Source organism: Sceloporus undulatus, chromosome 4 (genome assembly GCF_019175285.1).
Source record: "Sceloporus undulatus isolate JIND9_A2432 ecotype Alabama chromosome 4, SceUnd_v1.1, whole genome shotgun sequence".
Lineage (NCBI taxonomy): Eukaryota > Metazoa > Chordata > Lepidosauria > Squamata > Phrynosomatidae > Sceloporus > Sceloporus undulatus.
Genome location: NC_056525.1, coordinates 204,918,557 through 204,946,396, shown reverse-complemented (window position 1 = coordinate 204,946,396; position 27,840 = coordinate 204,918,557).

Here is a 27,840-nt window from a genome sequence, read left to right as displayed (position 1 = left end):
TGTCAACCATAGGGGATCCTGGAACGAAATCCGACTGCATACTAATGACCAACTGTACAGTCAGAGTGTTAGCTGGAGCTGGTTACAGAGATCATACAACTCTCCTGCTCCAACAGCTCCTCAGGGTGCCAGTCTGTTTTTGGGCACGATTCAAAATACTGGTCATAAAGTCCTATATGGCTTAGGTCAAGACTATCTGACAGACTATGGCGGGATACACACCGCCATATAGTACTTATTGTATACGTACTAGGGTTAGGTAGGGGCGGTGCTTCCGCACCCCCCTAACCCCTAGTACGTATACAATACGTACAAGATGGCGGCGCCCCTTCCACATGGGTGCCGCCATCTTTACATACTGGACGCATAGCGTCCAGACGTGTTGCGGCGCCTATGACGTTGCGAATGCACCAGCGGCGCTTCGCGACGTCATCAGTGTGCCGCAAGAAGAAGCTCCGAAATGGAGCTTCTTTTTTGCTCCGTGCAGGAGCCGTGCTGTTTGGCTGCTGCAGCTCCCGCGCGAAGCAAATGGCGCGGTTTGTATCCCGCCTATATTTCCCTGTTTGAGCCTACACAGACTCTAAGATCCTTAGCTGAGGCCCTTTTTTTAGTCCCACTATCTTCATATGTATGGTTGTTGGGACATGAGAAAGGGCCTTCTCAGTGACTGCCCCTAAGCTTGGAACTCTTTTCCTATGAAGGTTAGAACTTGTTTAAGCCCAGACTACTTAAAAGACCATATCTCCTCCTATGAATCTGTCAGAACCCTAAGATTTTCAGGTGAAGGCTTTCTCTTGGTTTTGCCAACATCACAGTCTCGTTGGTGAAGACATGAGAGAGAGTCTTTTCAGTGGCTGTTTCCACCCTCTGGAATGCCCTTCCGCAAGAGGCTAGGCTGGCCTTCTCCCTGCTCTCCTTTCACCAGCAAGCAAAAGGTTTTCAAGCAGGCTTTTATTATGTAATTGTGTCCAAGGAGGCTTCTTATTGGGATGTCTACTTTGGTATGTTTTGAATGGTGCTATATTTTTAACTTAGTATTTTTAAGGATTTTACATTTTTCACCATAATATAAATGTGGTGTTTTTATTATGTTTTAAAATCGTCCTGTGTTGTTGTTGCTGTTTTAAAGTATTTTTTCAACTGCCTAAGGTCCAATTTAATATAAAATAAGTAAATGCATAAGGAAATACATAAATGAAATAGAATGACCCCATCCTTGTTGCTGTTCTTCCGACAGGTGGAGACTTTTTAAGAATTCTGCTGACTTTTCAAGTGGAAGGTTTATAAGGAAAGAAGTTTTAAGAGGTTGCTTTATTTTTTTGTATTGTTTTCAGTGCTTCTTATCCTTTTAAGTGTTTGTTATACATTGCTTTAATATTGTCAATAGTTTAACTCTATATTAATGTTGACTTTTTGTATGTTTTGATTATATTGTCATTATTTTAATTTTTAAGCCCCCCTTGACTCCCGATCATGGGAAAAAGGCAGGGTATAAATAAAGCTCTTCCCCTGCTCCTCCTCCTCCTTGAATCCCTGCAGTGAGAGAACAGAACAATTTTGCTTGGTAATCTCTGTCCATTCCCATTAAAGACAACTGAACCTAACAGGCACTATTGGTGTCATTGGATCCAGACATGAATGCTTCTATAACCCTGCCATGCATTTTGGTGAGATTCCTCCTGTTTCAGTGAAAGCTGCTCACACTGCACAAGAAAAGGTCACAGCAGCACTTCCTTCTCAGTTAAGTGATAATTACCATACTACTTGGTTTTTTGTTTGTCATGTCCTGTTAAGTAGTCTGTGCAGTTAGTAGTTTCAGAAGTAATAGCTGTGCTTATCTTTTCAGCACAAAATCATGTTAATGCAAAGTGAGTGGTTAGTAAGTAAGGCCTAAATGATTTGTGTATTTCTAATTATTTTCTTATTCCATCTGCTTGTGGGGAATACATTTTCTGGGATGATCAATGGCTGCTCATGCTCATGAGAGAAACATACGTTTAGTGAACAGACTAGTTTTTTAAATAATTCGATTGAAGCATGGGGATTGTCCTTGGCTTCAGTGGTGTCGCTAGGCGAGTGCAGGGAGTGTGGATAGCACTGGCTGACACCCCAGAAGAGGGGTGACATCTGGTCAGCCCCCCCCATCTCGGCCCCATTGTCCCATTCTTCTCATGAGAAGCATATCATGAGGAGAACACTGTGATGGCAGTGAAGGAGCAGAGTGCCCCCCCACCTGGTGCTGTCATCTTGGTATGGTGAATGGCAGGAAGGGAGCATACCCAGTCTCTCCCTGCCATGCACTGTGCTACACATGAGTAGCATGGCACGCAGCAGGGTGGAGTGGGTGGACATGCTACCGCCCTGTTGTGTGTCACTCTACACATAGGTAAAAGAGTGCACAGTAGGGAGGGTGGCTGGGGTGGCTGGGCATGCTTCCTCCCTGCCATGTGCCACTCTACACATAAGTATAATGGTGCATGGCAGAGAAGGAGCATGTCCAGCCCTTCTCCCTGCCATGCACCATTCTACTCATGTGTAGAATGGGCTGTGGCAGTGAGGTGGCCACTTTTGGCTCTGGCCCTGGAAGCTCTGCCCAGAAGTCCCTACCCCCCACATGGGGTGACACCCCAGGTGGCAACAACACTACTTGGTTTGGTTTTAAAAAAATATTGTTTGCTTAAAATGAAATGAAGTCTATTGCTTTTAATTCACAGCTTATTTCTGTTCTGTTTTGATTATATTATAACAATGTTTTATGCTTCTGCAGTAACAATCAAGGGCATGGTTAATAAATACCAAGGTTTATCATAGAAACATAGAGCTGAGAGGAGTCTCATGGGCCATCAAGTTCAACCTCCTGCTCAGTGCACCATCTCCAGCTAAAGCATCCACAGCAGGTAGCTGGCCAGCCTTTTTTTAAAGATGGCCAGAGAAGAAGACCCTGCTCTCTCTAGGCAATTGGTTCCATTGCTGAACCACTGTTACTATGAAGAAGTTCCTTACAATGTTCAATCAAAATTTACTCTCTTTTAACCTAAAACCATTAGACCCAGTCCTACCCCTAGCCCTATTTAAATATTTGAAGGGGTGTGCTTTTGAGGATACAGCAAGCTTGTTTTCTGCTACTCCAGAGAATAGGAGTGGAACGCTGAATGCAATCTATGGGAGAAGAGATTCCATCTCAACATAAGGAGGAAATTCCTGAGTGTAAGAGCTGTTTGAGAGTGGAACAAAAAATGGAATCTCTTTCTTTGGATGTCTTTAAACAGAAGCTGGATGGCCATTTGTCAGAGGTGCTATGATTGTGAGTTCCTGCATAGCAGGGGGTGGGATTGGATGGTTTCTTCCAACGCTATGATTCTATGATTCTATACCCTTTGGGCCAGCAGAGAACAGGCTTGTCCACTCCTCTCTGTGGCAGCCCTTGAGGTATTTAAAGAGGGCAATCATGTCACCTCTCAGTCGTCTCTTCACCATGCTGTACATGCCCAGCTCCTTTAACCTTTTCTCATATATTTTGTTCTCCATTTCTCTTATCATCCTTCTAGTCCTTCTCTCAACCTGCTACAGTTTCCCTATATCCTTCTTAAAAGGAGGTGCCCAGAACTGAGTGCAAGTACTCCAGATGATGTACTCTCCCATCTTATACCTGTGCATTTGATTTTTGTGACCTAAATGTAGAATTTTGCATTTGTCTCTAATTTAATTTTATTAATTTCAGCCCAATGTTCTGATTTATTTAGGTCATTTGGTATTCTGTCCCAATCTTCCAGTGTGTTACCACCCTAGCCTGTTTTATGTCATCTGCAAACTTTATAACTGTTCCTTCCACCACATCATCTAAGTCATTGATAATAATGTTGAAGAGTAATGGCCCAGGGCAGAATCCTTGAAGCACAGCTTTGAGATTTCCAATCAATTATGGATACATCAGACAGTGTTCCCATTTATTACACACTTAATCAGTTTGCTAATTAAAATATTATGGGGGAACCTTATCAAATGCTTTGCTGAAATCTAGAAAAGTGACATCTACAGCATTCCCACCATCTACTAAACTAGTGACTTGATTGAAAATATATGTAAGATTGGTTTGGCATGATTTGTTCTTGACAAACCCATGCTGGATCCTACTGATCACTGCATTGTCATCAAGATACCTGAAGACAAACTCCTGTATAATCCTGTTAATATTTTTCCTGGTAGTGAGGTCAAGCTAAATGGTCTGTAGTTTCCTGGATCTTTTTTTTTTTGGGGGGGGGGGGCACTTTTTTTTAAAGACAAAGACAATGTTTATGTTTAAAAAGCATAATTTATCAATTTATCAGAAGTGCAAAGTCATAGGAAATCTCTAGCTGTTTACACCTTACAGCTTTTCAAAGAACTAGAGCTGGTATTTTAGAAATGTTGTCTATTCCATGATCTTGTTTGCATTCTGGAAAGGTCTCTGTTCAAAATTCTTTTAGCACTTGAAGCAGTGCCTGGGAAAGGCACAACTTGAGTTAACTCTCTATGTAATCAGCACAAAACAAACACCAAAAGGGCCATGAATTCAAAGTGCAATTATTTAGAAAATTACATTTGCACAGTACTTTCCTTAGTTGTTTCAAAACTACAGCACCGGTACTTTAGGATACAGTAAGACACTGCACAATACAACAGGGGTGGATAAAGTGCAGCCCTCCAAAATTTTTTAGATTGCAGCTCCCACCAGCCCTAGTCAGCATAGCCAATGGTGAGTAAGGTTACTAGGCTGAAAATTGAAGATGGCTTATGTATCATAACAATTGTATTGAAGAGGTACTTTCAACAGGTGCTTCTTTGGTTTTTGGCACCACTGGTGCTATTTCTATTGTGCAATTCCTTACAAATATCTATCTTTTTTTGTTGTTTCTGTTGCTTGACACTGTGGTGGAAATTCCTTGTTGAAATAAAAAAGCTATAGAAAGATGGAGTCACCTTTGTCAGCCAGAGAGATGGTTTTTGAAATAAAGGCTTGGAGTTTAGAAAAACTAGAGCAAAGGAATAACGAGTGCATCTTGACCTGGATGGAAGCTGGCACCAGTAAAAAGACATAACATAAACTACTGAGATAAGGATACATAGTTGACATTCAGAAGCAAGGTTAGGAGGAAAGCTACTAAATTCCTAAAGGAGGGGGTAAGGAGTGATGATGCAGTTTTAATGTATGCATGTATTTCTGTTCTGATTGTAAGAATTCTGTATGTTTAAATTGTAATTAGCCAATCAGGTGTATTGAAGAAGCTTCTTTGTTTTGAATAATATAAAAAGAGCCATTTTGTCTTGTTCGGGGTTCTCAGCTTTTGGAACTTGAATTCCACTGAGTTCAATGTTTTCCTTTGTCGACAATTGGAAATAAACTTATGGATTTTCAATTACTAGGTCCTCTTGCCAATTCTTTTGCTCTGTCAATCCTAGATTTTTAAGTTTCTTGAAATTTCTGTTACAACACAAGTGACTCCTGCTGAAATATTCTCTTCTACGCAACCATTAAAGGTATCAGTAGCCTCCCTAGTTCCTTCTCTGCCAACTCTAGAGGGCCACACTGTCCTCATTCTTCCAATACATCATGGAGTCTTGAACAATACTTCAGCTGCATGGTTCTCTAGCTTCTGTATCTGAAGTCCCACTAATCACTCTTTCAAAGAACCTGGTTTCACTGTGATATATACAAAAAGCCCCCTTTTTCTGAGAGAGACATTTTTATATTTATAGGCATTCTGTAAACATCTCTCTCATTTACAACAGGGTTTTAATTCAATATTTTTATTTATTTTCATAATATTACAAACTTAACAAAGGCATTTGCAATACAAATAACAAAGATAAAAACAAAAAAATACAAAGAAAACAAAACACAAGAAAAAAAACCCAAGGGGGGAGGAGATCACACCAATGCACCTAAAACATCATTATAACATAAACATTAACCTTAACAATATATAGCCTAATATCCCCCTTCAATCTGATCCCTCTAAACCCTCCCCTTAAAAAAAAACTTCTCAGTATCCTCAAATTGATTTTGAATTGTTTCTCATAAGATACACTCCTAACAATAAGTAAAAACTCACTAAATCTAGATTATCCTAAATTTTCCCATTAGTTAACATTTCTTTCTACACTATTACTTATTACCTCCCTATAGCTCAAATCTTGAAACCATCCTTGATATTTCATGTAATGTATAGATGGACCCCATGTTTCCAAGAAACCCTTCAGTGACTTGTTTTTAATCAAATTCATATATCCATTTCTGCTATCATTTACAATAAGTTTTAAAAACATAAAAATGCACAAATTCTGTTAATGCTGGAAAATGTAATAATACAGTTGAGCATGCCTTTTACTACTGCTGTTAACTACTATTACAGTCGGCCCTTCTTATACACGGATTTGTTATACACGGATTTAAGCATACACGGTTTGAAAATGTTCCAAAAAAGTATAAATTTACCTTGATTTTCCATTTTTTATTAGGGACACCATTTTGCTATGCCATTATACTTAATGGGACTTGAGCATACACAGATTTTGTTATACACGGGGGATCTTGGAACCAAACCCCAGCGTATAACAAAGATCCACTGTAACTGTAAAACACAAAGAATATATATAAAATTACATTAGTATGAAAGGGAGGTTTTTCATTGCAAAACATCTGTGTTCTAGAACTTGTACCACTGGTTCAGAACCACTACTTGAATACAGTACTATTATTTGTAAGAAGCCAAGGATGTGATTAACTTGTGGAGAAAAGGTAATTGTAACTCAGGAGTGAACAACATACAACCTGAGAACTGTGTACACTCTTGGCCTTTTTGCACCTATGCAAGGGCCCCTGTTGTTGCTGAATTTGCTATGGCAGCAAAAAGTGCTGGTTGTCTTTTAAACTCACTGCTGTGCAGATGAATGTTTGCAGTACAACAATAAATAAAGCAAATAAAAAACAAAAACCCTTTAAAATAAGCACTTTAACTTTAAAACAAGATGCACACAGCACAACCCTAGCACTCTGATTCCACTTTAACTGCTGTGGCTACATCCTGTGGAATATGTAGTTTGGTGAGGCACCAGAGAGCTCTGGCAAAGAATTCTAAATTCTCTTCCCTAAATACAAACACTAGGATTCCATAGGCTGGAACTATGGCAGTTAAAGTGGAATCATTGCCCTATCATTATGTAGTATGTAAGGGCGCATAACACATGTTCCTTCCACATGTTTTAAAGTAGAAAAGTTCAGTCAAAAAAGGATTTTTCTTGGAAGTGCATGAATTTTCTGCTGTCCCCAAATTTTGCTGGCACATCAGTATGGCAGGGGCAGCATATGATGGTGGCATGCCTCCTCTTCCCCCAGATAAGGTCCACTTTTGTTGCAAATACTAGACTGTGAACTCTGTTGCTTTTCTTAATTAGATGTCTGCACATCTAAATTCTTTGTTACAAAGAAGGGTGTATTACTTCTTATTTCTCTGAGATGTCCATAATTAATTGAAGTAAAGAGATTTTTTATGTGAGGTTTTTTTTTTGGGGGGGGACTATTGGGTTTGAAAGACATACATACCCTCCAACTGTCCTGATTTGGCAGAGATGGTTCCAATTAATCCTCTCTCGGCCCACATTTCCAGCTGCTTTTAAAATGTCCCAGTTTCTTCTCTTTCTATCACTTTTTCCTTTTGTCCTCTGTTCCAGCAAACTGAATTCAAAATACAAAAGTAGTTTGTACTCAATTAACGTAAGACCTTATCACATGGCCATAAGGTCCTAAAAAAATAGCGACCTACCTCTTCTGGGATACAGTCGCTTATAGGATGCAGTTGGGAATTATCGCATTAAAAATGCCACTGATGCCGCCAGGTGACTGCATCGGGAGTTTTCTGTGTTTGCAAATTGGCCAGCTGAGTGCAGCTGGGAGCCAGGGTGTAGCCGGGATGCAGTCGCCCGGTGGCATTGGTGGCATTTTTAATGTGATAATTCCTGACTGCATCCTGTAAGCAACTGTATCCCAGTAGGGGTAGGTCGCTATTTTTGGGGGCCATGCAATAATCTCCTTACAAAGGCAGAGAGAAGAAGAGGGTGCAGAATCTTGCCCTTCCTAGCAGGCCCAGTCAATAGCAAACTGTTGCATCCTTTCTGTTCTTCCTCAACACTTGATCACACTCTGTTGTTGCTTGGCCACACATGCCCCATTTTTTATTTGTGAAATGTCTGACAATTTGGAAGGACCTCATTCAAAATTTATGATATTTTGTAGTAGCTTAATCCATTACAGTCTATGCCTTTCTTAATTTCTATCTCATTCTCCAGCATGTTGTCCACATAGTTACTTTGATTACAATATCTTTCACTCAGTCTCTGGGTGAAGAATGGAACGATTTACATTTCACCCCCTTTCAGGTATTTCCTAGCCATTCAAAAGGATGAAGGGAAATAATCTAACAATGAGTTCCCATGGAAACACATTGCTGGGCTAATAACATTTCTTAAGTTCAAGGTACAGTCCAAATAGAATCACAAGGCAATTTATAGCCCACAAAAGTCTGGTAGGAAACCTGTAACAAGATGTGTGTGTGTGATGAAATATAAGACAAGCAAGATTGCAGTGAAAGAATTTTTAAAAACTCACACACATTGCACTCAAAGATATTCTGTTCCCATCAAGAGATGGAATCAAAGAACAGTTAAATGTTTATATCCACCTTCTCAAGTATTCAGAATTAGATTGAAGGGACATCTTGTTCCCACTACTCCGAAATTGCCATTAATACTATGGATCTTCTCACCCCAGAGAAGACGGGTTCTTTTCTATGGAATCTTATGAGCTATACAGATTGCCCCTAGGGGCGGCATGCAGCCCCCCTTTCCTGGCTGGATCAGGGCTGCAGCAACCTCATGCTGTAGCCCCGATCCAGCCTCTGGAGAGCACAAAGGGCGGCATAGCCATGGTGACACGGCTCTATGGTGCCCCCTCGACACCACATCCTTTGGCTGTAGCACCAGAGGTGCATGATGATGGTGCGCATAGTCTGGACCAGCACACGCCAAAATGGCACCATGGGGGCAGAGTTAGGGCAAGCGTTGTCAGGACGCTGTTCCCTGACTGTCCACAGGCTGGCCCTTTCTGCCCCAGAAGTCAGGTACTGCTCTGAATACAGATTTAGAGCCTGAGGAGCCAGGAAAGGAGTCAGTTGGTCTGGATTCCACCCCTGAGCAAACCAAGTTTGATATGCCTCAGCTGGCCAGCCTGAACCTCTCCAATCTATTGCTATCCTGTCTCTAGACTGATGTGGTCAGGTCTTACCTCACTTCCTTGTGCCTATCTTATTTCATCTGTCTTTGACTTAGGATGCATCTACAGTGTATAAATAATGCAGTTTGACACTACTTAAGTGTTGTAATGTCATACTATGGAATTTAGTTTTACTAAGTTTTTAGCGTTCTCTGGCAAAGAATGCTGGTCCCTTGCAAACATATAAATCCCAGGATTCTGTAGGATGGAGCTTGGCAGTTAAAGTGGTGTCAGACTGCATTATTTCTACAGTGTAGATACACGCTCAGTCATGTAGCTAAAGACAAGTTCCTTCTCCTTTGTATAGTATATTATGCCAGTTTTTTTTTTTTAAAAAAGGAAACACACTAAATTGGAGGATGCTTAATAGAGGACTCTGTTTCCAGTAGAATAGGTCATGTGGCTATCTTAGCTGGCAGGAGAATCTCTGTTCCTTAGTAGTAGCATAAAAAAAAAAATCAGACCTGGAAGAGATCTTGGAGGGAATGATCATGGGCTTGCAATCTGATGAAAGTGTTGCTGTTGTTGTGCATCTTGAAGTAGTTTCCAACTTTTGGTGACCCTAAGGTGAACCTACCACTGGCTTTTTTTGGTGAGATCTGTTCTGAAGAAGTTTGCCTTTGCCTTTTTCTGACTTACTCAAGGTCACCCAAAGGGTTTGCGGGTGGATCAGGGATTCAAATCCTGGTGTCCAGAGTCATAGAACTGGATTAAAAACAAACCCAGCGTACAAATGGAGAGAATTGCATTTAAGCATTTTTGTTCTTTTCCAGTCATAAAAGCATGGGAGACGGTTGTAAAAACATCCTTTTTCCAAAACAGATTTTTCCAGCTTGGCAAAAGGAACACTTTTACAACACTTTAACAACCCTTTCTCACACTTTTATGACTAAAGTGCTTCAATGTCTTCCAGAAAAAACAAACAAACCCCAAGCTTCTCTCCATTTGCCTGCTGGGTTTGTTTTTAACGTGATAAGGCTGATAGTCTGTCAAGTCCAGCAGGATACCTAGTTCAGAAAATCAAACTTCAGTAGTTACAACTCAGAAAATCTTTCTTTAAGAAACTATAGATCCAGTATAGTGACATTCATTTTCAGAATTGAGGAGCAAACGATAAAATGGTCTAATTAAACTACACACTTCCAAAGTTCAGGTGGGCTTAAGTCTTATTAGTTAAAAGTAATAATCAAATTTCTCTGCTCTTTCTCATACCACTCCTTCTTTGTTGTTATAACCAGATTCTTTCACAGGAATGACTTCGAACAGGCTTGGCCCACGTTTGCCTCCCTTTCAGCATTATTTCATCACTTGTGTCTGATATCACCCTGACTTAATAATACAGTTTCTACTGTATAACCTATGACACATAATTCCCAACATTTTATGGCAGGCATGTTGTTTATGCAACTCCTGACATGGTCCAGTGCTCAAACCACTACACGGCTTTTCAAATCTGGCCCTGCATTATTCTGCTTAATGTGACCTCTGTCTTGATATTTTCAGCTGTGAAGCGTAAAGAAATACTGAAGGCAACAGTAATGTGCAAAATTAATTGTGCAAGCTTCAATTATTTTTTTTAAAGGAGTCAGAAAAGCTCTTGCACATCTCTTTGTTTCTGTGGCATTTATGCAAGAAACTTGTTCTATTGGAAGCTAGAATACAAAACTAACTAGCTTACAAAACCCTGCCTCTTCAGCTATTACGAAAATGATTTAGCTCTGTCACTGTCCTGGTTTTGCTGCTTTCATTGTCTCCAACAGAATATTTGAAAAGAACTGAAGAAGTCAAAGAGGATATTTTAGCAAGATGACAGCTCTAATTATGAATGTTTAGGAGTTGTTTGAATGTGCTCACTTCTATTATCTCATTTCCTATCAATGACTGTACTGAAACCACTTGCCTCATTTTTCAGATCAAAGTTTCTTTAAGCAGAAGGTTTAACTTAGAAGAACTGACACTCAACAATCGCTCTCTCAATCTCTGTCTTCTTGTTTCAATGAACAGGGAAAATCTATCAGACAATTCAGAGGCTTTAAACAAATTAATCCTCCATGTCTTGTCTCCTCCCATGTCTGCACATCCCCAGGCATATACACATATCTCTGCTCATCATGAAACTGATGGCTCTTCATCATTTTGTGTTAATTCTCATTCAGCAATAACTTTAAGTTGCAATTGTATAAGCAAAGGATATGAATATCTTCTCAAAGAATAGACTTCCAATTGCTATTAATCAGCAGTAAAAATAAAGTTATGTTTCTGTTGCAAAAGCAGAGATGTATAATTGTTTGAGCACATTTCCTGAAAGTAGCAAAATGTACCTACCCTTGTCACAGTAAAGGATTTACACTTTACTGTTGGCAATTTAGTGTACACATCTATAACAGTGTAACAAATGATGCAAAACTCTCTGTCTTCCAAAGCAGAAGTGGCCAGAATGATCTTTTAATAAATTGTTGTTGTTGTATGCCTTCAAGTCTGACTTATGATGACCCTAAGGCAAACCTATCATGGGGGTTTCTTGGCAGGATTTGTTCAAAGGGGAGGGGAGGGGTTTGCCTTTGCCTTCCTCTGAGGCTGAGCCCAGTATATTTCCATGACCAAACAGGAATTTGAACCCTCATCTCCAGAGTCATAGTCCAATGCTCAAACCACTACACCATGCCGGCTCATACATAACATTCTCCATATCTCCATATTACTATGACTGAGAATTCTAAATGCCCTCCCAAACTGCAAACCCCAGGATATTACAGCACTGTAACTGTGTAGTGTGAAAAGCCCCCTGGGCAATTGTCTGCTTTCTGTCAGATAGACATGGGCCAGAAAACTATGCAAGTAGTTCTACCACTTGTGCAAGAGTTCATAAGCAGTTGCACTTTATCCAAGTGTGTGTATGTGTGAACCATAACTAGTGTAACAGGGATTGCCATCTTGAGATTCCAGTTGTGCAATAATTTGTGCAACTGAGAGCATTTGCATGGGTCATATATTAAAGGTTGAACAGGCTCTCAAGCCTACAATTCTGAAGTGAGACACATCCATCTACAATTACTTGATGTCAGAATGGTTAGCTCTTGCAAACTGAAACGAGGGCAGCCTGAGGCATTCAAACTGTGTTGTCCACACTGGTGTAAATGAGCTCACCAAATCATGTGCCCTTTTATTAAAAGGTTAAATGAGGGGAATAAAAAATAAATAGAGCCTGTGACATTTTCTGGGAATTTCTCCACAGCATATGAAAACATGCTATATTTTCAAGTGATCCTTATTTTATTTTACAATTTCATTCTTACTGTAGGGGTTTGTTTCAGTCTAGGCAAAACAATTGATTTGCCAGACTACAGATGATTATTTCACAGTAGATAGCCCTGAAGTGACTTAGGAACTGAAGCAAAAGACTCAAATTTCAAACATCATGTAGGTTTAGAACCAACAACTGCTGAACGTAGTTAAGGAACTAGCAGTACACTTAGGCAGTAATACTTGAACTTTTTACCTTTGGGACTCTGCTTCACAACTACATGTAGACATCATCCCTCGACTCAAAGTAGTATATGAATAAAAATATTTTGTTTATTTAGTGTGCATATTTTCATTTGTATATCCATATTTTAACATTTTATAAAGAATAACATTGTTCAAATTAAAACAGTGTTATATATGTTTATATTCAATATTCAACTCAATGTATGTGTAAATTTTACACATAAAAGTTTGGGAGGAGGAGGAGGGGGGAGATCAGAGCGTCCAAGTCTTGTGCCCCCCTTGAGCAACTATTGTGCCATCCCAGGAGGTCCCACTCCATTGTTTGATGACAACTACATTTAGAGATGAACAAGATATTTGTTGGATATACCTTTCCATACAGAATGCCCATTTGTACTATCCAAGACTATCTGTGAGATGGAATATATCTTGCCTCAGATATCTGCACATGTGTAAAACATGTAATATACTGTGGGTGAAAAACTATACAAAACTTTGTACACCATCTTCAAATAAATGCATTTTAAAAAAACATTCGAACATGCTTTAGTTCATGGAGGAGCTTTTGCAGCTTGTGTCAGCTGCGTTCCATGAGCAGAATGTTCCCCTTCTGTTTTAGGGATTCCATCTATTTTCAATATGTAAGAGAGTCCACGGACATCCTTCTCCTCCCCATGGAAAAATCCTGAAACTAGAGAAATGTGCTTAACTAAATTTTAGTCTACACATTTTGTGCAAAAGCAGATAGAAATGGTGGCAATTGAAGAAAATCAACAAGAACTAGAATGACATCATCACACCAAATATGAAATCTCTAGGTTGGATGTGAGCAGCTCACCTGAACTGGAAATTTGTGGATTTAATTGTGTCTGCAACTCAGAAATGAACAGGAATACTTTCCTTGACTTCAGCTAGATGCATGCAGTATCATCAAGCACTAATCTAACTTGTTGTAAGATTCTACTTCCTGTGACCTTACCAGACATGGTGACTGAATTGGCCAGAGACAGTGCTACTGTATTTTCTGGACCTGGTCCACTAGGGCTCTGAGTAACAAGCTCTCCCAGAACTAAGTCTGTCCTCACTTTTTGTGAACCCTGTGCTTTTACAAAGCAGAATAGTTTGCCATATAGTACTGAGTAGGGAGGTAGGTTTTAACTGAACATGGATGCCCCCATTCCCATTTATAGCTTTATGAGGTATTACTTGTTATTCTCTGCTAGAGACCTCTAGTGCCATATCTCAGGGGAATGCAGTATATATCTGCTTTAATAATGTAGCACAGATGCACTTTTGGAATACTGTTAGCTGCATTTAACAGTCTGTATGTTCTAGAATACAATGAGCATCGTTCCTTATATCACTGATTTTAGATAGTTAAAATATTTGTATATAGACACAAATATAAGCCTTTGTATGTCAGAAAATTCAAACTACTGTATTAAAAAAACCAGCATTTTTATTCTAGGGTACTCCCATTTTGATTCAAACATACAAGAAACACCAAATTCTTATATTGGATGCAATTATAATATCTATTTTATCTCCAGTGGAGATTTTTGAAAATTGTTTTTTTAAAATTTGACTTCCAACCCCCCCTTGCCCCCCAGCCTGTCTAGTCCAAAACCTAAGTTTTCCAAGCCCTTCCACAGTGTCTCTAGAGAAACCTCAATGAATCAATGGGATTTACACAACTGTTGATTTACCATTCAGCAGTTGATCTACTTGGGTTATATCTAGCAGTTGGTTTTAATCCATGAAAAGTAGCAGAGACAAAAACAGACTGTTAAGTCCATGGAAAATGCAAACAAAAGTGTTAATACTGGTTCAACAGTGCAATACAAATTCAAAGATGCACTAGCTGTAGGGGGTTACAATTAAGCACAAGCTATGTCTGCTGGCAGAAATGCTCTTCCTCTGTCATGTATTTCGCATGTATTAGTAGAATAGTTTGCCAGCTGAACTGCTCTGTGGACAGAAAAGCCAAAAAGGAGCAGAGAAGAGGGAAAGAGGACCCACATTAGGCCAGATCCATACCTCCCACAGTCCAGGGACACAGCTACAATCCTGGCCCAATATTTGGGAAGACTGAGGTTAATTCTAGGGAATTTACAGCATGTCTAGTTTGGGAGAGGTTTGGATTCAGCAAAGCTTCAGCTGGCTTAGCTTTGGCCTAGGTGGTCCTTGGCTATCTTGCCTAGCTTATGTTCATTTAAGTCTTGTTTAACTAAATTTAACTCCATACAGTTCTGGGATGAGATGAAATAAACATAGCTTCCTTAAAAGAGAAACACTGCACTTTCCTTTCAGTGTCACAGTATCTTTTGAGAGAGGTATGTCAGATTTGTTTTTTGCAATAATCCCCAGCTGAATTTTTCCAAATCACTGGCTGCAATGTAATACTGGAATTTAGCAACTGTTGAATATTGTACATCATTATTAAAACTTACTTTTACCTTACTGAAGCACAAATCTGTTGCCATCCCTACATAATGCTATTGTCTATTTATAGATCCACTTTCACTCTCAAACTTGTTCTGCAAGATGAAAATAGTAAAGGAAACCAACTGGCAAAATCTGAGTGGCATGTCTTTTAAAATCATCTTATGCCTGCTTCTGTTTGTTGTTTGAGGAACCTCTGCATATATTCAGAATAATTTCATGTGTGAAGTGAGGTGTGAAAGGGAACAGACTGCAGATTCTCTTTTACAAAGACTCAGCTTGGCCTTAATAGAAAAACCATTATTAGAATTCAAATTAGTTTAAAACAGCCTCCACTTTTTATCACGTTGCAGGACTATGTTTTCAGAGAATTTCTGCTGTATTTTCCTATATGAAGATGTTCTTAAAATAAACTAATAGGATATTGTAGGCTATCTGTAGCTTCAATAGTTGTGTAGGAGGTGCCAACAAAAGCGCTGAATTCTGATATTACATTAGGACAATGTGAATCATCACACACATATATATTCTGAGGAAGGCAAGGGCAACCCCTTTCTGAACAAATCTTGCCAAGAAAACCCCATGCTAGATTTACCTTAGGGTTGCCATAAGTCCGAAATGACTTGAAGGCACACAACACACGTGGGCTACAATTTGCAATAGATTTTTTAATGCAGATGAAGGAGATAAATTCCATCAGCTGCTTTTTATAGAATAATCCACCTCCAAACATTTTGAGAGCTTACTAGTTCTATGATGAATCTTGTTAGAGGTATGTACCTATATAACCCTTACTGTATGGACTATTTTGGATGTTGCACAAGGAGGTGTTTAGTACCTTCCTGCAACACCCTCACCCTGGATACACAACAGCAGCCAGTGGCTTGTAGGTTTAATTCATAACTACCAATCAAGGGCAATGGTGCACCTGAGCATGCCCTGGATGCTCTTGAGCACCAAGAAATGAAGGAACATCCAAGGATGAAGGAGGTTTTCCTTCATTCCCAGGTGCTCAAGAGAAGCTGAAATGTGCTTGAGGGCATCCCTTTCCCCCAGCTGGTGGCCACAAGTACTTCGAACCCATTATTGCACTCCCAGAATAAGCAGCAAGGGAAAGGGAACAGTCTCCACATAAGACATTAGTACACTAGCAGATAATTTCATTCTATCTGTGTTATAGCATCCCATCCACAAAATGCAACCCACTCACACAGTACAGTCGACCCTTCTTATACATGGATTTTTTATACATGGTTTCAAATATCCACGCTTTGAAAATATTCATAAAAAGTATAAATTTCAAATATCAAACCTTGATTTTACATTTTTTTTATAAGGGACACCATTTTGCTATGTCATTATATTTGATGGGACTTGAGCATACACAATTTTTGTTATCCTGGGGGATCTTGGAACCAAACCCCAGCGTATAACAAGGGTCCACTGTATTAGGTACAATGCTGCATAATATGAATCTAGCAGAATCAGCACAAAACCAACCCAAAGTTAGTATAAAATCAATTTAAAAAACTGGCATAAAGTGAGCATAAAATCAATATAAAGCCAACTCAAGTTTGATAAGAAGCCTTCAATGTGTACCAGTGGTGGCATATAAAAATGACAGTTCTGCAGATGCATTGAGATATCAGTGCATTGTGAAAAGGCAAAATATGCAAATCTATGGATCAAAGTCTAAATGTCTGAGTACTTCCCCTTCCTGTCCTGTGGTGTGCCCAGCTGCTAGTGTCTTTACCTTCTCCGTCAACAAGAGGTATACTCGTGAGTGAGGTGCTCTTGTAACTTTCCTTACGTCTCAGCAAAAGGAGGAAGAAGCAGTTTTGCCATTATTTGAACAGCAACTCTATTGTACTATTGTTTGATTTGGTAGTCTGTCTGTCTGTCTGTCTGTACAGTTGCAAAACCAGAAGGAAGCTAGTATCTCCTCTATCTTTTTTGCCTTGTTTTTTGTTTACTAAGGTGCAATTGGAATTAAATTGTTTTGCAACCCATTTGTTTTGACTTACCTTGTTATTCTTGTTATTTAGCTTGATATCGATTGATCCATGCAGGTTAATGAAAAGGGACCAAATTTATATCCCTTTGATTCAGTGAAATGAAAATCTGTCTCTAGTTCTCAAGACTTAATTAAGGTTGCACAGTGTGGGTGGATATAAATATTACTTACAGGTCACATCTTCATACAAAAACTTTTGGGGTGTTTTCTGTCTGTATCACTTTGTGGCTTTGCTTCATGTTCTCACATCATGCATTTCAGCACTTGGTCATAGTTTCCCAGGAGGGATTCAAGACCAGGGAGTTGGGTATTAATGGAACAATAAACTGCTTTATTATTCTGACCTGAAAAAAATGGGCAGAACTCTTTTGTTTTTCTTCTGAAAATTTCCTTCATCAGATAATATTCCTTCTGAAAATCATGTCACTTGCATGAAGATTTTTCATATGTCATCATTTTGACACCTGTCATATCGGAACATCGTGATCAATATGTTTACAGTCTGCTTATGAGCTTGGCCAATGCATATTTGGCCAACCAAGGACAGAGGTTACATGGTGGAATACATTAGGCTATAATGAGACTACATTCTTGGAGAAGTGTCATTTGTGTAAACTGGTCCCTAAGTGTAAAAACTGACATATATGCTTCCCAAGCATGGACCCTGGAATGGGGAGGCAAAAGAGACTCAACTCCCCAAAACTAGGCTGGGAGGCTGAGTCTCTCCTGAATGATCAGGCAAGTTGGATCAGTAAAACCTCTGTGTAGCTGAGTTCTCTTAAGGAATTTTTAATCAGATGTATACTGAATGAGCCACATGGATAGCTATTTTAGTTGCGCCCTTCCAAGAATAACAAAGGCTATATGGAATCTACCCTATGCACACACATGGAGGAGACTTCTGATTACACATTATGCTTCTCAAAGTCTTCACATTTGAGAATGACTGATGATAATGGAAGGGAGAAGTAATTTGTCTTTTCCATTACTGTGCCCTATACCTGACTCTCTGCAACTCAAGCGGGGAGATATACATGATTTTTCTTTTCCTTTTGAGCGCATTATGTGTGTAAGCCTACTTGTTATGTCTCCACAGCTGTTGCTTTTAAAATAGTGTACTGGAAGGATGGATGTGATAGGAGACCTTACAGACACATTTGCATTTAATTAATAGGATCTTACATATTCCCCACTTTGTTTGATAAAATAATTATATTTTTAAAAATTTACTCAGTTTTGTAACATTAAATTTATTATTTTTCTATTGCTTTCATACTAGCCAGATTGTTTCTTACATCAGTGTTTGTTGTTAGTATTACTTTAATAAAATGCATTATGTATTTTCACTGCTTTGTAAAAAAAATATACTGGCAATTATGAAAAATTAATAATGACCTGCCTGCCAATGTTGACTCCCTGACTTTAAAAACAGTTCCAGAGATCCTCTTCAACAAGTGATTATTGAAAAGTGTTTGCCCCATGAATGAGCTGATGCATCATATACTGTCTACTAGGAAATTGCTTTGAGCATAAGATGGAGACAAGTAGCATTGACAATTATCTCCATACAAAAGAGACTTTCAGCAATCTGGCATGGAGGTCTCTTGTCTAGAATTTCAAGCAGCCAGCAGCCTTTTCCAGTACACTCCATTTGAGTGAGGACCCCATGCTGTGTGTTGTTGTTGTTGTTATTTGCCATCAAGTTGACTTCAACATGATGACCTCATGAATGAAAGACATCCAAAGTATGTATTTTCCCTGGATGAAGATTAACCATCCATTTTGAAGCCAAGCCCTCCATCCAGTCCATCTGCTTGGTCCAGGCCTTGGAGGTAGAGAGGAACTGCTGGACCTCTTACCCTTTCCCGCCACCACTCCCTTCTCCTTCTGTGTCATGTCTTTTTAGATTGTAAGCCTGAGGGCAGGGAATCGTCTAACTAAAAAGATTGCATGTACAGCGCTGTGTAAATTTACAGCGCTTCATAAATAAAGGTTAATAACAACAACAACAACAACAACAACAACAACAACAACAACAAAGCCTGGCTTACCAACTGTGCTGCTCAGGTCTTGTTTCATTTTGGATTGCTTCATCATAGGGTTGTCAAGGGAAAAGGCTTCAGGAGCGGTTTGGTGTTGTCTTCTTCTATGCAGTACTAGCTCCTTCAGAGTTAGCTAAAGTGTCACTGCCATTGTATCTCATAGATGCTTCTCATGTGTAACACACACACCCTCAACTGCTGCTGCTCATGGGAGACTTTATCAAACAAAAATCAAGATACATAGAAAACTACTATTAAACAACACGTCAAGAGAAGCCAGCTTGGAAAAAAGTCTTTGCAAAAGTATACACTGTAATCTGTAGTTTTTTAGAATAGCAATATCAAATGTATAGAAAACTATTTAGGCAACGATAAGAGTATGCTTACAAAGCTATAACAGACTTTTTATCTGTTGGCAATGAATCTGTGACTTCTTATAGAGAAACAGTCTAAAATATCATGCAAACCATACTGAGTAGCTGGCAGTTGATGGTTTTGAGTAGCTGGCAATTTACTCTGTGCAAAATATACTGATTCCTGTGCAAAAATACTGTTTCATACGCAAAATCTGTATTTTTTTCACAAACAACATGTAAAAAACTTGAGAGGCAAACTCTCCTCAGGAGTCCACTTTTTTATTCAAATTGTATAATTTTTGTACAAACTGAGTAAAGTTTATAAAAATTGTGTAAACACTATAGATTCTTGCACAGAAAGGCCACATGTGGGTTTTCATTTATTTTCTGTGCATAATTTTTTTTTAAAAAAAAACTGTGTGTGTGTGTTGTGTGCCTTCCAGTCATTTTCAACTTATGATGACTCTATCATGGGGTTTTCATGGAAAGGTTCTTCAGAGGGCATTTGCCATTGCCATCCTCTGAGGCTGAAAGAGTGTGACTTGCCCAAGGTCACCCGGTGGGTTGACATGGCTGAGCCAGGATTTGAACACTGGTCTAGTCCAGCGCACAAACTACTACACCATGCTCCAAACTTATTTATACTATATATAGATTACATATGGTGAAAAATATATGTTTTTCTGTCCAAAAACGTGTTTTATGTACAGGGAGACCATGTGTTTTTGTGCTAATGAATTTCCCCAGCTGAATCTCATAGTACAAACTGCTTGAAAAATGTACAGAAACCTTATATTTTCACAGATAGAAAAATGCTGCAATTGTTCATTCTTTCATGTGGGAATGATGTAAGTAGAGATTTATAGTCTGAGCTAGAGGTTACTATGCATTACTGCTTCTTATGCCCATGTAGTCTATTTTCTACTGTGGTACATGGGTGAAGATAGTTTCAGACATACTGTGTGTCAATTAAATACAACTGTATTTCATTCCTATTTGTTTCAGTGCTATCACAATAACAGTTTTCCCCCTTCTTTAAAAGATTCTCTGCAGTTCTTTGAGTTTCTCAAGCTTGCTTTTACCTCAGTTTTCAATGTGAATAGTCCTATCTGACTACAGTATGTTGTTGTTTTTGTTTGTCTTGTCTCTCCACTTTAAAAAAATGCTCGACGTAGCAAACAAGCATCATTCAAAACCATTTAAACTAATTTAAGCATTATAATAATTAAAACTTTTTTTTGAAAAACAAAAGATTTCCAAACTTTACAGACTTTTTAAAGGCAGAATAACTGGAGACAGACCAAAAATCCAAAGGATCCCAATTCAACAAAGATCGACACTTTAAAAATTATTTCAGTTTTAATAGCTACCTATGATAAAACATGCACTCTGAAGTGGTGCACTTCTACTTTTAAGATTTTGCTGCCGGAATTCAAATCTGTGACACTCTTTCTGAGTATAAAAAGGCAAATCAATAAAATATTATTCACAATCCTCACCACTCTTCACTTACATTGATAAATGGGACTAATGAATAAATCATGTTCTTTTGATCTTTTTTAAAAAGACAAATCCACTGTGTCATCACTATTGATAAAGAGGTAACTGAGACCATTCTTCATCATCCCCTGCGTACTTTTGTATTTCCTGCATTTTAATAATCTAACTTTTCTCCCTCTCCATAGGGGACTGTTTGCAGTATAGGCTGGGTTAAGGGTGATTTTAGGGAAGGAGTTTGTTGTCACACAGGAGATGTTTGTTTTGTTTTGCTCCTTTCAGATGGAACAAGCAACAGTACAGCTGAAGAGACACCGTGGCTGCTTACGCATATCTTTGTTTTAATTCATATAAACAAGTCTACAGTTTAAAATAACCTTGGGGATTTCTTTGGTCTTAACCGAAATGCATTCACATACATTAATTCAATAGCAGCTATTAGCACCATCATTTCTCATTATCTTTTCTTTGAAATATTTGTTAATGCTCTTTAATTTTTTTAAAAAAAGTGGTGGGTGGGTAAAGAAATACAGAGAAATTGCTACAATGCCAACTGAGGTAGCTCTAGGGCAGAAGAAAGGTATAAGATGCAACTTTGAAGAATTGTGTACATGGATGTTTTCTTTGCATGTTTCTTCCCAGAGTTTTGGAAGGGGTAGAGAGAGCTCTCTCCAAGCCTATGCAGATTTGGTCTAGAATCTGCATGGGAGCAAGATTTTGTCCAATGGCTCTGAGCCTGTATTTTCTGCAACTGTTATATGGGCTTGCACATGGATGCCAGTGTATGTGCAACAGCTCTTCTTCCAAGTGATTAGGAACTTCATGCAACAAGGATGTTAAATGATGAAAGTGTGAAGTACATGGGTAACTCAAGTGAGCATCTTTGATAAGAACTATGTGTAATGCTGGATCAAACCAAAGGCCTCTCTAGTCTACAGTCTTGTTCATTAACAACCGGTTGTCTACAGGAAGCTCACAAGTGGGATATGAGTGCAGTGGCACCTTCTCACTACATTTAGTCTGAATGGACAAAGTGAACCCCTCCAGATGTTTTGGAAATACAACTCTCAGTAGCTCTAAGCATCATAGACAATGGTGAGGTATGCTAGGAATTGTAGTCCAACAACATCTGGAAGATCATGCATGGCTCATTCTCAGATCATGTGCTCCTGTCACTTGCAAAACTTATAGGCAGCAATTAGAGATTTCATTATTAGCAAGACATTTTGTAACTTTTCCAAGTTTTGGTTGAAAGACATGTTCTATATGGAGGCCAGTTTTATGGATGGGCTTATGGAGTGAGCTACAGGAGCTGGGGGGGGGGCAGTTTCTTGACCATTTTGTTAACAATTGTAAAAACTGCAACACTTTTTCTGAGAATAAAAAGGCAAATCAAACAAGAAGTTATTTCACAATTTTTACCATCAGGAGCTATAATTGGTAAAACACAAGCTTTACCCTCCAAACAGGTTCAACAGCAAAGAACACACACAAACATTTTCCTCCTCTAGTTTTCACACCTGGTTCAGTTGCTTAGGAAATGCAAACCCTATTCCAAATTACAATTGATTAAAGTCTGGAAAAAGGAAATAGCAAATTTAAATACTTTTTTTTAACTTGGTCTTTATGTTTCTGTTATTGTACATATTTCCAGTAAGAAATTCTTGTTCCTTTAAAAACTTGAGAAGTCAGTTAGGCATTTTCATTTTAGAAAATCATAGAATCATAGAATTGGAGGAGGAATGCACAATCAAAGTACTGCTGACAGATGGCCATCCAGCCTTCATTTAAAAACCTCCGAAGAAAGAGGCTCCACCACACTCCAAGGGAGTGTGTTCCACTATCAAACTGCTCTTACTGTTAAGAAATTCTTCCTAACATTGAGGTGGAATCTCTTTTCCTTTGAACTCATTGCTCCGGGTCCTGTTCTCTGGAGCAGCAGAAAACAAGCTTACTCCATCCCCAATATGAAACTCTTTCAAATATTTAAACATTTTAAATATTTTAAATGATGGGGAATATAGGCTCATCTAACACAGGCTGAATCCCTTTCCCCAGATTTGCCTTTCAACCGACCAGGGGCACTTCTGTCTTGTCTAAATTAAGCTTCAGTTTGTTCACCCTCATCCAGTCTATTACAGCTGCCAGGCACTGGTTTAGTACACAAACAGCTCCCTTGGAATTAAGCAGAAGGAATAGAGCTAGGTATCATCAGCATACTGGTGACACCTGAATCCAAAATGCTAGACAACCTCTCCTAGAGGTTTCATGTTGATGTTAAATAGCATAGGGGACAAGTCTGGACCCTGAGGGACTCGGCAGACCAATGGCCAAGGAGTCAAATAGGAATCCCCCATCACCATTGCCTGAGAGTGCCCCTCCAGGAAGGAATTACAAAACTGTTCTTATGCTAAAATATCTTTAGGTCCCAAGGTTCCTCTCTCTTGACTTAAAGACCACAGATATCAAGGCACTGCTATGGGTGACATGGTGCACTGCAAAACTTGTCAGGACCACAACTGAGGAAGGAGAAAGAAAATCTTCCACTAACCAGCTATATATTAGGCACTGCTGTCAACAGAATGCCCTTTGAAAAGGATGGGTAACAACTGAAGGTAGAAAGGCTGTTTCTGGGGTGAGGAGATGAAGGGATAGGAGGCTTTTCATTTCACTTAACAGATGAGCAAATTCCAGTACAATTAAAAAAAAACAACAGCTAGCTTTATGAGGCCCATCTTTTGCTCATCTCCTAGTATAGTTCTGATAGTATCTTGAGTACTGCTAAAGAGATTTTATGGATATTTCTGCAGGATGAGAATTGTTTGTCTTGCAATTGTATTCAATAGCTATCACTGTGATTCATTATGTTTCTATACATGTGTGGAGCTTTCCAGTCACATAAATGCCTGTAAGGGCAATTAAGGTAGAGGCATGTAGTTAGTTAGGGTTCCCTGATGACTTCCCTCTTTGCGGTATCTAGTGATACTCCTAGGCTTGATGTCACTTTCTCTCTCACATCTCATCTTTCTCTCTCTTTCTGTCATGTAGCCAGTAGTATCAGGTCCCAACATTTCTGTTCCTCAAATCTATACTTCTCTAACCAAGGTTTTTCTTCACGGAAGATGGCTTTTTGCTAATAATTTTAAATTCCAACTTCCATATAGAAGGATGGGATTTTCCACAGGTCTTTGATGTCAGAAGCAGCTCTGAGCCAACATCCTCATTTCATCCTAAGAACTTTCTTTGACACTGAGAGGGATGGGGAAATTCCACCTTGTGCAAAGTTTGATGTACGTAACAGAGCTCCATTTTACACTGTGTACACAAAAGCTACTAAATTACAACAGCTCCACAAAGGAACCCAACATAAGTAATGAAATTTCAGTTCTAGACATCTACAAATATTGGTTCTGACACACAGATGGGATGGTGTGATTTGCTACAACACAAATGTTTGGACAATAATTGTAACCTATTTCTTTTCTTCTGGCATATTAAGCCATAATCAATAATTCCACCTTCGTTTGCGGTCCTCAGTGTCCCAGAAGACTTGAAGAAAGCTCATTTGTTTTCCCTCTTTGTTGTTAAATCATATTTCCAAATGCTTTCAAAGATTCGAATGACAGCTCTGAAATTATCCACCAGGTTTTTCAGAAACCCACCCACCTGCTAAAAGTGACAAACTGCCTTCTGAGGTGTCCAGAGGTAGACCTTGTTCCATCTCAGATTTTTATGTTTCTAAATCATCAACATAATTGCTGCACATTTTAGAGTCATTTCAAAAGAAATGCCAACTAATTGGAGAGTAAATATCACCAGGCATTGATTATTATGATTTATGCAAATGGCGTTCTGTGATGAGTCTCATTGCAAAGAGAGATAGGAAGTCACTTGAGATTATGTAGGCTTAGTTTATTGTTTTGGCTACAATTCATAATAAAATCAGAATCCCACCCCAGACAAATCACACTGTGCATAAACATGGGCAGTCACAGATCTTTATACTAAAATATTAAATATCCATATAGAAATTAAGCAAATTAATATTTCTTTACTCCAATTGAAATTATGTAGAAAAATGTGATATATATATATATATATATATATATATATATATATATATATCACAAATAAATAGTGTATCTCATAAGTAGAGTAATCTGCAGAACTGAATAATTTGCATTCACAAGCAAAGGTGAGCATCAACCAGTTCCTCCGAAGGGTCTAGCAGGAAAATAAAACAGGCTTAAATCTACAGCATTTTATAAATAAAGCATAATAATAATAATAATAATAATAATAATAATAATAATAATAATAATAATAGTCTTTGTAAAACATATGAAGTAGCTTTACTTACAACCCTAAAAGATGTAATTACATTGCATAGTGAGAGGCTCTGTAACACATGCTCTTTAAACAGGCTACAGAGAGAAAACTGCAGATTACAAAATGGGTGACAAACTCAGACCAACTGCAGACAAACTTGGACGTGACTACAGAAGTGTGAAGAGAGTATGTGTGGTTAAAACCAACAAACAGGAAATGCAGTACGTTACATTTCTCTGTGTTGAAATTCATTTTGCTAGCTTTGGCCCAGCTTTCTAACCTATTCAGGTCTTCTTGAATTTTGATCCTTTCCTCTGGGGTATTAGCTACTCCTCCTAATTTGGGGTGATCTGCAAATTTGATAAGCATGCCCTCTATTCCTTCATCCAAGTCATTGATAAAGATGTTGAATAGCACAGGGCCCAGGACAGAACCCTGTTACTCACTCCTCTCCAGGTTGAAAAGGAGCCATTGCTGGGCACCCTTTGGGTTCGGCCGGTCAACCAATTACAAATCCATGTAAGAGTTGCCTTGTCTAGAGTTACCTTGTTTGGAAGAATATCATGGGAAACTTTGTCAAAGGCCTTACTGAAAAATATCTACAGTATTCCCTTTGTCTACCAAGCTGGTAATTTTATCAAAAAAGGAGATCAGATTAGTCTGGCTTGACTTGTTTCTCAGAAACCCATGTTGACTCTTTGTGATAATGGCATTGCTTTCTAAATAATAATATATAAATAAAATACTTATTTGTGTTTCCCCGCCTCTCCCAATTGGATTGAAGCGGGGTTACAGACTAAAAAAAAATGATCTGCTCCAGAATCTTTCCTGGTATTGATGTCAGACTAACTAGGCAATAATTGTTGGGATCCTCTTTCCCCCCCTTTTTGAAGATGGGGACAACGTTCGCCCTCCTCCAGTCTGCCGGGACTTCTCCTGTTCTCCAGGAGTTCTCAAAGATTATTGCCCCTGTGATTACATTTGCCAGTTCTCTTAATACTCTTGGATGTAGCTCATCTGGTCCTGAAGACTTAGGCACCTTATAGACCGCCCCTTTGGGGTGGCCTGTAGGCTCTCCTTTCCCCGGTGTATCGGGGTCTCAGCTGCCAGAACAGCAGCCTCCGAGGCCCCGATCCGCTGCTTTTCAGGCCGTGGGGAAGTGGCAAAAGGCCCCTTCCCCGCGGCCTGGAAAGGGGTGTCCTTGGGGCTTCAAGCCCCAAGGACACCCTGCGGCGGCAGGTGTCATGCCCAGCCTGGAGGACAGCTTGGAGGACTCAGAGGATGAGCTAGAGCCCCTGGGACCTGAACCTGTAATGGAGGAGCCAGAGCCCCTGGGGCTTGAACCTGTAATGGAGGAGCCAGAGGCTGGCCCTAGTTCTGCTGGAGCAGAGTCTGTGGCCCCTCCAGAGGTTCAGCAGTCAATTTGCCTGGTGCTGAGGCTGTGGACATGGAGGAGGATCGGGGCAGTGTGCCTACCTTCAAGGAGCGTCGAACAGAAAGAGAGGGCCTTCGAAGATCTCGGAGGCTTTATCAGAAGCGTGTTCATAATCAGACACAGCTGAAGGCTGGCTCCTTGCCTTCTTAAGCACCTGGAGCATGTGTGGTTCTTTGCCAGTGGATATCTGACTTTTTTAGAGGAAAGACTCTGTCTTTGGCTCCTTTGGCTTCTTGTCTTGACTACCCGGAAACCTTGACCTTGGACTGCTTTATTGACCTGCCTATCTGTTACCCTGAACCTTGGACCATCTGACAATTCTTTTGGTAATCCCTTTTGGTAGAACTACTGTGAATCTCCAGGACTGTGTAGCTTACACTGACTTTGCTGTGCTGGGAGAGGGTTTGTTTGTTTGAGAACTAGCTGCCTTATCAGCCCTTTGGCTGCTTTCCCGGACAGAAGGAAGGAGGAGAAAGGGGCCGCTTGGCCCCTTTTTCCTCTGCATCGCTGGCGCAGCCATCTAAAGGCTGAGCCCAGCAACGCAAAGCTGGAAGGAGCTCCGAAACAGAGCTCCTTCCAGGGCCACGGAAAGGGCGCACTAGGCGCCCTTGTGCGGCCCCACTACGTCACAACCGCGCCGCCTCGTTTGGAGGCGGCGCGGTTGTGACGTACTCATGCCGGTGGTCATGTGGAACGGCCGCCGCCATTTTGTACGTGCTGAGCACGTACTAGGGTTGGGGGTGTGTGGAAGCTCCGCCGCTTCCTAACCCTAGTACGTGCTCAGCACATACTTAGAGGCCCGTCTGTAATGGGCCTAAAATTCATTTAGATTAACCAGGTATTCTTGTACTTCCTCTTTACTTATTCTGTGCTGCATTTCACCTATTGTGTCCTCTGCTCCATTTTCCTTAGGTGAAGCACTCTTTTCT